Genomic DNA, 12,359 nt, shown 5'->3' on the forward strand with positions numbered 1-12,359 from the left:
CTTTTAATGACTGCTGCTATTTCTTTATGGGTTATGGGACAGTTTAGATAGTTTATCTGGGCCTGATTTAACTTTGGTATCTGGCATCTGTCTAGAAAATTGTCCATTTCATCCAGATTTTCCAGTTTTGTTGAGTATAAGCTTTTGTAGTAGGATCTGATGATGTTTTGAATTTCCTTGGTTTCTGTTGTTATGTCTCCCTTTTCAGTTCTAATTTTATTAACTTGGATACTGTCTCTGTGCCCTCTGGTTGGTGTGGATAAGGGTTTATCTATCTTATTGATTTTCTCAAGGAACCAGCTCCTGGTTTTGTTGATATTTTGTATAGTTCTTTTTGTTTCTACTTGGTTGATTTCAGCCCTGAGTTTGATTATTTAACTACTCCTCTTGGGTGTATTTGCTTCTTTTTGTTCTAGATATTTCAGGTAAGCTATCAAGTTGGTAGTGTATGCTCTCTCCAGTTTCTTTTTGTAGACACGTAGAGCTATGCGTTCTTCCATTAGCTTTCATTGTGTCCCATAAGTTTTGGTATGACAAGCCTTCATTTTCATTAAATTCTAAAAAGTCTTTTATTTCTTTCTTTATTTCTTCCTTGACCAAGTCATCATTGAGTAGAGCATTGTTCAGTTTCCATGTATATATGGATTTTCCATTATTTTTGTTATTATTGAAGACCAGCCTTAGTCCATGGTGATCTGAATATGATGCAAGGGATTATTTCAATCTTTTTTGAGTACTGCTTTGTGACCAATTATATGCTCTATTTTGGAGAATGTACCATGAGGTGCTGAGAAAAAGGTATATTCTTTTGTTTTAGGATGAAATGTTCTATAGATATTCGTTAAATCCATTTGGTTCATGACCTCTCTTAATTCTACTGTGTCTCTGTTTAGTTTCTCTTTCCATGATCTGTCCACTGCTGAGAATGGGGTGTTGAAATCCCCCACTATTATTGTGTGAGGTTCAATGTGTGCTTTGAGCTTTAGTAAAATTTCTTTTATGAATGTGGGTGCCCTTGCATTTGGAGCATAGATGTTCTGAATTGAGAGTTCATCTTGGTAGATTTTTCCTTTGACGAGTATGAAATGTCCTTCCTTATCTTTTTTGATAACTTTCAGTTGAAATTTGATTTTATTTGAAATTAAAATGGCTACTCCAGCTTGTTTATTGGGACCATTTGCTTGGAAAATTATTTTCCAACCCTTTACTCTGAGGTAGTGTATGTCTTTGCCACTGAGGTGTGTTTCCTGTATACAGCAAAATTCTGGGTCCTGTTTACTTACCCAGTCTGTTAGTGTACATGTTTTTATTGGGGAATTGAGTCCATTGATTTTAAGAGATATTAAGGAAAAGTGATTGTTTCTTCTTCTCATTGTTTTAGTTATTAAAGGTGTAATTATGTTTGTGTAGCTATCTTCTTTTGGGCTTGTTGGAAGATTGCTTTCTTGCTTTTTCTAGGTTGTAGTTTCTTTCCTTGTGTTAGAGTTTTCCATCTATTATCCTTTGTAGGGCTGGATTTGTGGGAAGATATTGTGTGAATTTATCATGGAATATCTTGGTTTCTCCATCTATAGTGATTGAGTGTTTTGCTGGGTTTAGTAGTCTGAGCTGGCATTTGTGTTCTCTTAGGGTCTGAATGACATCACTCCAGGATCTTCTGGCTTTTATAGTCTCTAGTGAGAAGTCTGGTGTAATTCTTATAGGTCTGCCTTTATATGTTACTTTACCTTTTCCCCTTACTACTTTTAGTATTTTTTCTTTGTTTTGTGCATTTGATGTCTTGATTATCATTTGACAGGAGGAATTTTTTTTCTGGTCTAGTCTATTTGGTGTTCTATAGGTGTCTTATATGTTCATCAGCATCTCTTTCTTTCAGTTAGGAAAGTTTTCCTCTATAATTTTGTTGAAGATATTTACTGGCCCTTTAATTTGGGAATATTCACTCTCATTTATACCTATTATCCTTAGGTTTGGTCTCCTCATTGTGTCCTGGATTTCCTGGGTGTTTTGGGATAGGAGCTTTTTGCATTTTGCATTTTCTTTGACAGTAGTGTCAATGTTTTCCATGGTATCTTCTGCACATGAGATTCTCTCTTCTATCTCTTGTATTCTGTTGGTGATGCTTGAATCTATGACTCCTGATTTCTTTCCTAGGTTTTCTACCTCCAGGGTAGTTTCCTTTTGAGATTTCTTCATTGTTTCTACTTCCATTTTTAGCTCCTGTATGGTTTTCTTTAATTCCTTTACCTGTTTGATTGTGTTTTCTTGCAATTCTTTAAGGAATTTTTGTGTTTTCCCTTTAAGGACTTCTACCTGTTTACCTGTGTTCGCCTGTATTTCTTTAAGGGAGTTGTTTATGTCCTTCTTAAAGTCCTCTATCATCCTCATGAGAAGTGATTTTAATTCTGAATCCTGCTTTTCTGGTGTGATGGGGGTGTCCAGGACTTGCTATGGTAGAACTGGGTTCTAATGATTCCAGGTAACTTTGGTTTCTGTTGCTAATGTTCTTGCACTTGCCTTTTGCCATTTGGTTAATTCTAGAGCTATCTGCACTCACTGTCTCTGACTGGAGCCTATCTTTCCAGTTATCTTGCTTGTGTCAGAACTCCTCAGAGTCCAAATGTTTCTGTGATCCTGTGGTCCTGAGCTCCTAGGACTCAGGCTTCATCTGGGATCCTGAAATCCTGCTGCTCTGAGTGTGGTGGCTCCTCAGCTACTCTGAGTGCAGTGGTTTCTCAGCTGCTCTAAATGCAGTGGTTCTACCACTTCTGTAAGTTGGTTCAGAATATGGTGTCTTCACAGGAGCAGACCCAATAGGTGTCTGCCCCAGCCAAAAGGATCATACAAGGGGTGGAAGGCAAGTGGTATTCTGGAGGGGTGGGGTTTTTGTGGGTGATGAGTCCAGAGTACCCCAGGCTCCCAGTTGCAGTTCTAGGGCATAGGGTTGTAGGGGAGGGTTCTTACCAGCTGCTCTAGGAAGGTTCAGGATAAGGTGTCTTCACAGGAACAGACCAGCCCGAGAAAGGCATTTTAAAACTGTACATTGTGTATATGTGTGATATATCTTCTAGGAATTGAACTCAGTTTTTTTTGTTGTTGTTGTTTTGTTTTTTGTTTGTTTTTGTTTTTGTTTTTGTTTTTCAAGACAGGGTTTCTCTGTGTAGCCCTGGCTGTCCTGGAACTCACTCTGTAGACCAGGCTGGCCTCAAACTCAGAAATCCGCCTGCCTCTGCCTCCCAAGTGCTGGGATTAAAGGCGTGCACCACCACTGCCCGGCTTGAACTCAGTCTTACGCATGTATGTGTACAATCTACCACTAAAATATACTTCCAGCCCATATAAAATACATTTTACAAGTTATAGAAAATTAGCTTTAAAGTGTATGTTATATTTTTTTTAGCAAGAATAGGTCTCACTAAATTGCCCTGGCTGGTTTGAATCACTTAGACTTAAGTGATCCCTCTGCTTCTGCCTCCTAAGTAACTGGAATTATGACTCATGCCACTGCACCTAGGTAAAATGCATTCTGTAGAATCCAACCTTACTACAATTATCAAATGTTGGAATCATTGTATGACTATTATTTTGGGCAGAAGGACAGAAACATAAAAAGATATACAAAATATATTCTTAATGTAATTAAGAAAGATCAAGGAAACTGTGGGAAAAGATTCTAATTATTTGTTCAGAACATAATTGGGGCATGATTGAATTAATATTTTACAAACCTCACAAACTTGAAATGTTAACTTATAGATGATTATTTCATCATAGTCACCTTTAATCTATGGTAACTGGAGTAAATTGTTTTCAGTTTGACTTAAAATATGCCTTTTGAATCATTTCCATCCTTATACATACAATTCCTTCAAATAGCCAAGTGGGGGAACTCTTCTATAAACCCACATACATACCTTGACATAGATACAGGTATGTAGCCAATCACAATTAAGATACAAACTGAGTTATGTAAATTTTCTTTTAAAATTTATCTTTTTTATTTTTTATTCATGTGTAATAAATGTGAACATTTGAGTACAGCTGCCCTTGGAGGCCAGATTAGGACATCAGATCCCCTGGAGTTGGCATTTCATGTAGTTGTGACCTCACCAGTATGGATGCTGGGAACCTAACTCAGGTCCTGTGCAACAGCAGCAAGTCCTCTCAACCAGTGATACAGCTTTTCAACCCCAAGAGTCACATAAATTCCTAAACAGAGACCATGATATTATTTGCCTTTTGTGCTGGGTAATATTTGTCTAAAGTAATGCAATATCTTTCTGAGAAATAAAATTCTTCTGCTGGTGTAAGTATAAGTACTTAGAATATAATTAGAAATTATGTTGGTGGGGGGGGCAATTACAGTGGTTGGTTCTCCTCTAGGGCATATGGCCTTTACAGCGATAGATAGTAAGCCTAAGAAGCTTCTTTTTTGCAATGGATGAAGACTATTACAAAAACCAAAATAGAGAGAAAAAGTTGACTATGAGAGACTTGGCCCCACCCTAATGACCTATACAACACAGCCCCTATGTATGAAATTATCAAAATCTAATTGTCTATCTATAATACAACCCCTATATATATACAATTATCAAAATCTAATCATCTATCTACAATACAACCCCTATGTATGAAACTATCAAAATACAATCAAATGAAAGCCTAAAGAAAGAGTCTGGGAAAACCTCACTGGAGAGGTTTCCTTGTATCAGCTTTTGCTCAGTTTGCTCTACTAGGGCATCATAGTCCTGAAGTTTTGTCATTCTTTTTAATTGTGTGGACCATTTCTTCTATGTACAAAAAGTGACTTTGTTTTATGTACTCAAAGTTTAGTTAAAGCTTAAAACTATCAGAACTCATTTGTAAGAGGAAATGAGAGAAGGAGGCAGGAATTCACAACTGTCCAGCTGTCCTTGTTCCTTGGTGCATTCCAGTGGAATTTGTCAAGGAATCTACTTCGAGGGTGAAGGACCTCATTTGTTTAATAATATACTGACTCAGAATATCACTTGCCAATCTTGCTGAGGAAACTAAGTATGTAACCAGCACATGGGCCCCGTGTGAGCCTCTGTCTTTCCATGTTGCTATTTGGCTCTTCAGAGTTCACCCCTTTCCCTTGGTGGGGAGGGAACAAGAACACACAAAGGCTGTTATAGACTATGGAACATCTGTGTGATATTATTCTAAAACATAGCAGAATGTCTTGGTGGGAATCAAAGACTAGAAGCAAAAATATACAATGGCAAAGCCCAGTTAACTGGTGTTAGGAAAGAAGGCACAGAACGGAGAAGTTGCCAGTATTATTTGAAAGGGGTCTTTAATGTTTGTCCTTTGAGTATTCTTTCTGCTCCACAGATCTCCAATGGAGACCAAGTCTTCCTCTGCAGGGCAGAGCTACAGAATACACACATCTTCCTTGTCCTTTGGTTGCAGCAAAATCAGTAAGGGAGGTCAAGGAGACACAGTGGCTACTTTTTGTATTTAAGACAAGCTTGGAACAGACAGAGAACTACAATAAATGTATATAAACATTCTATTTGGCAGAAATAGTGGCAATGAGGATGAATTATAGTATGTTTTATATGGCCGCTTTCTATAAGTAGTAAGTCTTTGCCTTTCTATAAAGTTGATAATGGCCTCTTATCTCTAGGATAAGAGATATTATATGATATATGATAATAGATATCTCTTTTTTTTCCACGTTGATTGAATGAAAATTCACTAGGGCAAACAGAAAACTCAAAGGGCAAAGTAATATGAGTTACTGAGTAGAATATTTGTCAGATCATGGGATTAATTTTGAAATTTAACATGTTTGCTTTTCATAACTATATATATATATAGTTTTAAAGAAAAAAACCGCCTATTGAATAGCAATCACAATAAATCTGAGACTTAAAATGGTAGCATTGTGGGAAGTTATACCACATATGTTACATCTAAAATTATCTCCCTTTTTGGAGAGTAATCTGATTTATATGCCAAGAAGTTTTTACATGTTGAGAATTTTAAAATATCCAACTATATGTTATTAATTTTACTTTAAATAATATCATGATTTCAAAAAGTGATCAAGTTCATTTAGATGAAGAATGTCATAAAACAATCACTGAAACTATTTAATATAAGAGCTTGGGTACTACTGCTTGAAAAAACAAATCAGAAGGAGACAGTGTATGCTATGCTTGCCACTGAAGGGACCAGAGACTGGAAACAAAATTCCTCTGAAGAGCAAATAAACTTGCTGATGACATACTATTCAGGACAAGTTCGGTAAACACAGTAACAAATGGAAAGGAGTACATGGAATAGCATTAAATGACTAAGCTAGAATATCAAATAATATAAACGCAAATCAGAGACAAAGATGCTATAAAAATGAGATAAAGTAGTTTAACATTTATTAGACCTTTTTCTCCTTCTAAATGTACTTTCATAAAACATGAGACTTCCTTTCCTAAAGAATGTTCAACTATGGTTTCACTTTTCCAACAGAAGCATCAGATAGATAAAGGAGAATGGAATTGTTATCCATTGTTGCCAACTGCTGAGGGACACAACACAAGGACCAACTTAGTGAGCAACAGGAATCCTGTTTGTTGTCTACCACAGGAACAAGAAATTTTGTTTTCTAATTAACTTTTTTGCAGTAAAAATAAATTAATAATAGTAATGAGAACATTTTTGTTCTTTGACTCCAAAATATTCACTTTGTCACTTATCTTCCAGAAAACTTTTTTTTGTTTTTTTTTTTGTTTTTTTTTTTGTTTTTTTTGTTTGTTTTTTTTTTGTTTTTTTTTTGTTTTTTTTTTGTTTTTCGAGACAGGGTTTCTCTGTGTAGCCCTGGCTGTCCTGGAACTCGCTCTGTAGACCAGGCTGGCTTTGAACTCAGAAATCCACCTGCCTCTGCCTCCCAAGTGCTGGGATTAAAGGCATGCGCCACCACCGCCTGGTTTCCAGAAAACTTTTATGAGTGCTGGGGTCTCTTCTTTTGTCACTCCTGTTAAGCTTGAATGTTTCCCACAATGGAGTACTTGCCTTCTTTGGGGGCTAAAAAAAGAAGATTCTCATTTGTGTCTGATTTTGGGACTTCTCCCTTGTACCCACTGGAGCATCTCATGGTTTACATCTGAGAACTGGCCACTGAGAAAGCTCCCCATTTTTGTAAAAGTTAAACATAAAAAAAAAAAAAATGCAAGGTTTCCATCTTTTCTTACTGTTGAATACAAGAAGTATTTTTGCTATTAAGACAGAAACTGGCAGGATCTATATAAAGGACTAATATATTGAATAAAATTGAATATAAAGAAAGGACTTTCAGTTCATAGTTACAAAAACCAACTCAGCAAAGAAAAGCTTTGTATACTTTTCTAGCAGATCAGCTAGTTGTACAATGACACACATAGGCAATAGTGCTTGCAAATGATGGGTAATAAGCCAATACAACAGTAAAAGGAAGTAAGGCAGGAGAAAAGGAGAAAGGTAGGGAGAAAATGAAACAGATTAGTTTTATTGGGAATAAATGTAAATGAGAATGTCTTTATTACTACAAAGTCAATTTACTTTGACTAGTCCTACAGAACTTTAATTCTTGATACGACTACAAAGTATTTTGAATCAAATAAATGCACTGTGTGACTAGACAACATGAAAAAGAAACTGAAGATTGAGTCCAGCTAAGAATTGTTTTTGTAGGCTTATGGGAAAATAAGGTTTCTGACTTAACTACCAAAGCTTTCTGTTTTGCAATAGGTATTGGTGAGGAAGAGAAAACACATTGTGTTCTGAAATTTTAAAAATTAAATCTACAAAATAAATTTAAGAAGAGAGATTAGCAGGAAAACTATCCTTTTCATTATGAGCATAACAGACTAACAAAGGCTTGAAGAAGCGCTTGGCAGTCTGGGTAGTGAGGAAGCACTTGGCAGACTGAGTAGTGGTGGGAGGGAAACGGAAAGAGACGTGTAGAGAATAAAGACTCTCTGATTATGAAGATGAAAACTCTCTGAGAAATAGAAACTACCCCCAGAGAAGCCTGTCAAGAGGGTGTCATTTATGGCAATGGGTCTGCTCGTTTTCCTTGGTTGGCAAGATTCACAGGGGGCAGGACAAGAGAGTAGAGTTCCTTTTAGGAAGGTCAACCATTTTAAAAATAGGATGTCAGAAAAAGGCCCTCCCGGTGCTCTGAGGGAAAAAAGAACGGCAGAAGACCAAAGAGATTTTAGATCTTTAGTTCAAAGAACTCAACATGTCAAAGCACTGTCCGTCCAGATCTCATTTTCTGAGCCCAATAGTACAATTAGTCACTCACCCTCATGGACTTGCTCCCATCTTTTGCATAGAAAGACTTTCAGCTTAACTCATTATTTTTACTCTGACACACTCTTTTCTAACTGAATATATAGTTTCTGAGGTTTTTTTTCTCCCCTGTAAATTCTACTGTCAACAAGTGTAACACTTGCAGTGTCTGGGATGAAGGTTCCTGTTTGAAGACACAGCCCATTGAAACCTATCTTCCACAGAGTATGAGCCAAGCCCTGTTGGCTTTTCATAGACAGCTGGTAAACAGGGTAAGGAGATACTGTCCCTGATTAAGATGAAGGAATGAAGAAAGATCCCAAACATGTTGCCAACAAGAATGCATTAAATAAAAGGCAAAGTTAAAAGAAAGTTGTCTTAAATTACTGAACTTTATCGTTAATAAATGTCACCATTTATGATAAAAGGAACTGTATTTTGGCATTTATGATACATAAAGTCACCCCTCTTATTTTTTTTAAAAATTCATTTGCACCAGTGGTTTTGTGATCAAAGGTTTTTACCCAATAGACAAATAGGTAGAGATGGTAAATGATAGATAGATAGATAGATAGATAGACAGACAGACAGACAGATTGAGTAATAGATTGAGTGATATATTGATAGATAGGTGATAGCTAGCCGAAATCATTTTACTTATTAACTGAAAGGGTAAAACATTTCATTCTTTTTAATTTTAAATAGGTATAGCCTCAAATTGACTTTTCAGTTTTCCTAGCAATCTGGAATCTCAAGAGATCATCTGTGTTTTCAAATTTTCTCTTTGGAAACCATCTTTCACCAAATAATACTTTATTTCCTGCTATCAACAACAAATCATTTATGGGACTACTACAATGTCTGGGTAGACACAGCAGATCACCTCAGAATAACATGTTTCCTACATTACATTATGACTGTCTAAGTCACAACTCACAGGTCAGCAAGGCATCCTTAAGTTTTTTAAATAACTCAGTCTCAAGTAGGGATGAATAATGAATCTGGGCTATTTGTTCCAACTGTTTGCATTTGTTGGGTTAACAATTTCCCTTTTCATTTGGGAGCATTGGCAGCCACTGATAATGAAAGCCAGTGCCCAGCAGAGACAGACTAGAGGAAAATTTCTGACTCACTTGCATAGCATCAATTCATCAGTTCTGAAGATCTATGAAGTGTGACTGCAGAGTAATATGAGTGATTAGATTTTTGTGGGCAACAGAGCTCTTACATGTAAATGAGCAACATCCCCTTCAAGAGTCCTTAGGGTGTCTGTCTGTGTGTTCCTATGTGATTGGTCTGGAAGCATTTTTAGATTTCCCCTCTAGGGAGAACATTCTTTTGAGTATCTTTAATAGTGGCAGTTTGTCCTTGAAGGAAGAATTTGATTTTTTGGAAATGGTAAACCGTATTCATGGTACACATCTGTTGCTTTTGTCTACCCAGAAGTCTTTTTCCCAATTTCTGGTTGAAGAGACTGCATTTCTTCTATTGTTTGTGCTGTCTTTGAAGGTCTTTGAGAAGGAAATAGTTTTTAAATATCTGGAAAATTGCCATTTTTCCCTCTGGTAACTGAACCAATATTTTGCCCTCCTCCTTTCCTACTATGTCTAAGTTGTCTAGATGGGCTTTACTTGACCACAGGTCAGAGTAAACAGAGAGACAGACAGGTAACATAGGTCTGACCACAAACATCAACTCAAAAAGAGACTTGGGACAGAAGCCACCTGATGGTACTTGAAAGAAAATCCTTGGCTGGGCAGTGGTGGTACATGCCTTTAATCCCAGCTCTTGGGAGGCAGAGGCAGGTGGATTTCTGAGTTTGAGGCCAGCCTGGTCTACAGAGTGAGTTCCAGGACAGCTAGGGCTACACAGAGAAACCCTGTCTCGAAAAAAACAAAACAAAACAAAAAAATCCTGAGACATGCGCAATAATGCATATGTGTGTGCATAGCCATGAAAAAAAAAAAAACAAAAAAAACAAAAAAAACAAGTAAATATGTCAAATCCTGGTTTGTTTGTCCTGTAGGAAAAGTCATCCTTTTTGTTTGGTTTGTTTTCAGAAATTTGATAGAAGAAACCAAGATTAAATGGGAGTAGGAAGTAAAGGGAAGGAAAAAAAAAAGACAACTAATCTGGAAATGAGAAATTAGCCCAGGAAGGTGTTTTAGTATAAGGCCCATACCCACAGCTGTCCCTTGTTCTACCATTTGGATCTGGAGACCAAATAAGGGCCTTGCTCATGCTAGGCAAGTGTTTGACCATTGAGCTAAACTCAGATTGCTTGGTTTATCAGACTCATTTTCGTGGATCAAAATTTTAGGTACTTTATAGTTAAGTCTGGGAAAATTGCAACCAATTCTGGTCTTGCTCTTAAACACACACACACACACACACACACACACACACACACACACACACACACCACCCTCAGAGTTAAATTAGTTTACAAATGAACTTACTGAATACAATTCATGCTGAAATTAGGAACTGCCTGTAAATTGCAACCTGGTATTTCCCACTGGATGCCAGCATCCATTAGAAATCAAAAGCTCTAAGAGTAAAGCACAGTCGGGCAGTGGTGGCGCACACCTTTAATTCCAGCAATTGGGAGGCAGAGGCAGTCAGATTTCTGAGTTCGAGGCCATCCTGGTCTACAGAGTGAGTTCCAGGACAGCCAGGGCTATACAGAGAAACCCTGTCTCGAAAAAACAAAACAAAACAAAAAACCCAAAACCCAAAACAACAACAACAAAACCCCAAAGAGTAAGGTTCTGTTCACTTTCCTACATCAGTTTTGCTCTCAGATAAAAAATATGACCAAGGTTCACTTAGATTGAAAGAAGTGAGTTTTCTATAAGCTAATAAATGGAGGTTGTAATAGTTTGGCTCTTAGTAAGGTGCTTAAAAGTAATACCAAATGTTGGTGCCATGGTGCTCTTTTGAGAAGAAAAACAGCTCTTTGCCCCTTCTGCTAATCTCTAGCTTCCAGAAAGGTACTCCTCTGCATGTTCTTACCTGAGAGGCCAGGGCTACACTGCTCAGTGAAAGATGTATTAAGTAATTTCAGGTTGGGATATCAAAGACTTGAGTGTGGTCAGAAGCATGGAAAGAAGTATTAAACAACCTAGAACTACCTAGAATGTGCTCAGTAGTTCTGCAATACAGTAGAACTTAAAAAAAAAACAAAAAACAAAAAAAAACAAGGATCTCAGGTGAATCTGTGTACATCGTTCACATATAGTATAAGATGTCCACACATACCTTGGGGCAGAATCTGGATCAGATAAGTTATTAGTTATATTGAAAACCACCTAGGAGATTAGATTAGCCTATGATAACATTTTCAGGAATAATGAGGCCATGAGAACTCTAACCTAATTAATGGATTAATGCCTTTACAGATTTACAATAGGATGGTATCATTGTGAGTTCATAGGACATAGACACTAGGTAGAATATGTTACCTAGTGTGTCTTTTGGGGTTGTATTTTTTGCCATGGCTTCTTCCTGCATTCATCTTTTCTGCTTTTTAGCTGTCATAATGTAAACTGACTCCACACCTTCCCCCCCACTGCCAGAGTGCACGTGTGTGTGTGTGTGTGTGTGTGTGTGTGTGTGTGTGCACGCGCGTGCCTATGAGAACATTTTTCCTCCTTTTGTTCTTGGTTACAGAGAAAACATGTTCAAGGAAAAGTATCTACTCTTGAGGCCTAGAAGAGTTCCAAAATTTGGGTTTTGGTCCAAGACCAAATTGGGGCCGTGGCTCTCCAGGTTAGGTAATGGACTTGAGTCAGTAATGCCTGGAGAAAGCAAGCAGTAGCTGTCAACTTTGCTATACATTAGAACTGTCTGGTGAGATATATACAAGACTGATGCCTGGACCATGCACCCAAAAAGTCTGATTTCACCTTGAAACAGTCTGACCATGTATGATTTTAAAGCTCTTTAGGTATTTTACATGCACAACCAAAAACACTGTGGTAGAGAGAATGAGTTCTATTACACTGGGACCCTAGATGAAAGCAGCATCAGCACTCTAGACCATTTGCTCTAAGTTT

Source organism: Arvicanthis niloticus, chromosome 28 (assembly GCF_011762505.2).
Source record: "Arvicanthis niloticus isolate mArvNil1 chromosome 28, mArvNil1.pat.X, whole genome shotgun sequence".
NCBI lineage: Eukaryota > Metazoa > Chordata > Mammalia > Rodentia > Muridae > Arvicanthis > Arvicanthis niloticus.